We start from the raw sequence: 3793 nt of genomic DNA, 5'->3' as shown, positions 1-3793 counted from the left end.
ATAAGTTCTCCCACAATGCATTGCGAACTAGGGTTGCGCGGAGGTCAGGGGGATCCCATATCGATCGTGAACGTCATAGGCGACGGAATGTAAACAATACAAGTTGTTACAATGGCGGGCATTGAAATGTCGTCTGCGGCAAAGTTGAAACTTCCTTCCACCTTCAAAGATTTAAAAGTATTGAAGTTGAAAGCACTTCGTGATTTATGTAAAGTGAAAGAAATACGGCGTATTCCGGTTATCGAACTTCCGGTTGTTTCGCAGGAAAGTATCGCGAGAGGGCGCACCATATCTGACAAAGTGAGGGCCAGAATTTTCGTCATGGCATCTAATAGTATGGCGATGTATGAAGCTGTCAACAAAATGGGCGTAAAAGAACTCCGTGCATTCATAAAAGAGTGGAAAATTACTACTTCTAAATCTACTAGATATCGCCAGAAATGCTGTCAACCTTGGTCTTGAAACACTAGAAAATGATAATTTTCTGAGAGAACGGAAGAGGAGACGAATAGTGGATGTCAAGCATCAAAAGATAGAACTAATCGACAGCGGAAACATTGAAAGTTGGACGGAGGACCTTCGAAATATACCTGATGTAGACATGATAAACATATTTCTTTACCTTACTGGTGTCTGTTGCTGGACAAAAGAACGATTAGAAAATTACAAATCTGACAACAGCTTCCAATCTGATTAAAATCCGATGTAGATGTTGGCTGATCGTTCATTGCTATTTTACCTTCGTTATTTTGCCTGACCTTCTTGGTACATGTTTACATTTTTTAGCCTGCCTGATCGCCTCCTCTACGATCAGGCTAAAAAATGTAAACATGTACCAAGAAAAATAATATCAGGCAAAATAACGAAGGTAAAATAGCAATGAACGATTAGCCGACATCTACATCGGATTTTAATCAGATTGAACAGCTTCCAGCTACAGTCATTGCAATATTGAGAGTTCGGTCGACAAATACCAAGCCACATGTTTATATTGTAACTGATGTCGCCGCATACTTACCTTTCTTGTTTATTAGAACAGTGGTGTAGCACCACGGGTGAAATCATAAACTTTGTCCGGAAAAAAACATTTCATGTACTGGTTATAAGTTGGCATAAACATATGTGTATTGATATACTCAACTTTACTATCACACTTTGGTTAGCTTGCTATTTTTCATTCAGGACCATCAGTGTATAAAAAACCCCATTGAAGTCGGCAACGAATCATAAATATTGTTATTGTGATTGATGTACCACACCGCCCACCCCTTCAATGAATCGGCCTTCCATGTAACGTTTACGTGGTTCACTCATCATACCATGTCTTATACCGATCTGATTAAAATCCGATGTAGATGTCGGCTAATCGTTCATTGCTATTTTACCTTCATTATTTTGCCTGAATTGACCTTCGTTGTACATGTTTACGTTTTTGTCCTGATCGGTAGAGGAGGCGATCAAACATGTACCACGCAGGTCAATTCAGGCACAATAACGAAAGTAAAATAGCAATGAACGATTAGCCGACAACTACATCGGATTTTAATCAGATTGGTTTTATACAAGCTGCAATAACTGTAGCGTATATTGTGATTTTGAAGGTTCTTTCCCCTGTTTTTGTACCTTTTTCCGTTCCGATGTTTGACTGGAAGCAATCACTACAATTTCTCCAACGGTAACGCAAATGGACGAGGTCACACTGAAAACGTGAGTGAGATGTCAGTGTACTACCCGTTTCAAAATGTTGCTACTTTTGGGTTTTCCTCACGTTCGAATTGCAGAGCCAAACTTACGCGAAATATTAGGAGAACGAGAGGTTAATTTGCTATTTCGTTATTTGATGGGCGATAATGCAATATTATAGCGTAAAGTTACGGGAATGACAGACAATCTTTAGTCAGTGGTTACGATGCCTATAGAGTCTATGCTTTGCAACTATGCTCTACAATTCTGGCCCTCACTTCCGGTTCTAAAACAGCGCCCCTAGTGGTCAAACAATCATATCTTTTATCTTTTCGGGGCTTTTTCGATAACCGGAATACGGCGTATTGATTTTTCGGGGACGAAATATGATTTAATTGGAAGGCACAGATTTTGAAAACCCTATCATCAAGAGAGAGTGTTTACATGGGATTGCCAGACTGAGCGAAGCTGTTGTCAAAGAATACCGTAGTCTTACAAAGTTCGACCACATACGGACAGGTTGGACTACAGATATCAGAAGAATTCCAAAAATGACGTTGGAGAACGTCAAGTTCTATCTCATCTCATCGAATGACAGAACATTTGACAGGGAGGCTATGCGTGCTTACAAGGCATTGAAGGCGTATAAATTGTGGGATGCCGGTCACGTACACAGTATTGAAATCAATGTCAAATATAGTCAAACTTTCTGTATAGTCAAAACAAGTGTTAATGCCTCGCAAAGAAGTGGTGTAGCATACAAAACGTACGTCGTTTTAACCAAAGCAGGGGAACCGGTCGGTGGTTCATGTCAATGTGTTGCTGGGTAAGTAATTTTCAAAGTCAAAATGTTGTAGCATATTAGGAAGTACATGCATCACCCACAGTTACGGTTGTAGGAAGTGGGGGAAGTCCTTTCCTTACATTTGTGTTGAATATTTTCTCAGGGGATTTTCTCTCAGAGTATGAAAAGACTCAGGAATTTGTATTAAAGGATTTATATTTATATAATAACAAGTGTTAATATGTTGCAAATGTTTGTTTTTTCAACCTTTTTGCAAGGAACATCAAGAGTTTACATGCATGTAAATCAATGTTAGTTTTCTATTATACATGATAACAATATACTATTTCATTGGCGCTAGACTCTACATGGGCATATACAAACATGTGAATTTTTTTTATATGAAAGTGTTTGAAACTGATTTTATTTTTTTTTCAAATTCTTTTGGCTTTGCAGTCTAGGTGAAGCTTGCAGTCACTTTGCAGCAGTACTGTTTGCCCTTGAAGATTTTGTAGCACAAGGTTATCGAAATTTGGTAGAGGGACCTGCTTGTACAGAGGTTCTTTGCAAGTGGATTGCCAAAAGAGGTTAGTTTTAAAACAGAAAACTACCCAAATATGTCAATATTGTAGCATGCCATATCAGACAATTTTTTTAAAATAATAACAATTTATTAATATATTTCATATTTTCTGACTCAATAAATTTTTAATGTTTGTTTAATATTGTCATCAATACCAATTTATTTCTTGGGAATGAGTGTTGATATTTTTATCCACGCCAGTTCTATTCCTTGGGAATTAGTTTTTTATTTTAGGGTAACATATTATTTTTCATTTAGAGTGAATTTTATTAGGCCTAAGAAAAGTAATTGTTTAGTTCCGGTTACTTGACCCCACCTAGTTTTTCACACTGACCCTAAACATTTTTTTTACATATTCGAGACAAAATGAATGAAATCGAAATTTGTAAAGTCTCGCAAGAAATAGTAAATGCAGAAACTTACAGCAATTTAAAAAGATAAAATATAACTTCTAATCTGTAATGGTTGTACATCTGATGAGAAGAAACCAATAATGCAGAGACCCTGATAACAATTATAGATATCCATTATGATTCAGTCTGCTAACACTAACACTAACAGTAACTTTTTGTTTCACATGATAGATTCCAGAGTTACTCCTAAACCCATGTCAGAGATACCAATTTATAAACCAGAGCATGGTAAAGAGAAAAGAGACTGGGGAGGAGAAGCTAGTGGTCATGATGGGAGGTCTCCATGCCAGCAGAAGGTGGACTACTATAAACTATTACATCTGAGGAACA

Source organism: Glandiceps talaboti, chromosome 5, assembly GCF_964340395.1.
Source record: "Glandiceps talaboti chromosome 5, keGlaTala1.1, whole genome shotgun sequence".
NCBI lineage: Eukaryota > Metazoa > Hemichordata > Enteropneusta > Spengelidae > Glandiceps > Glandiceps talaboti.
Note: the sequence above shows the minus strand (reverse complement) of the source record.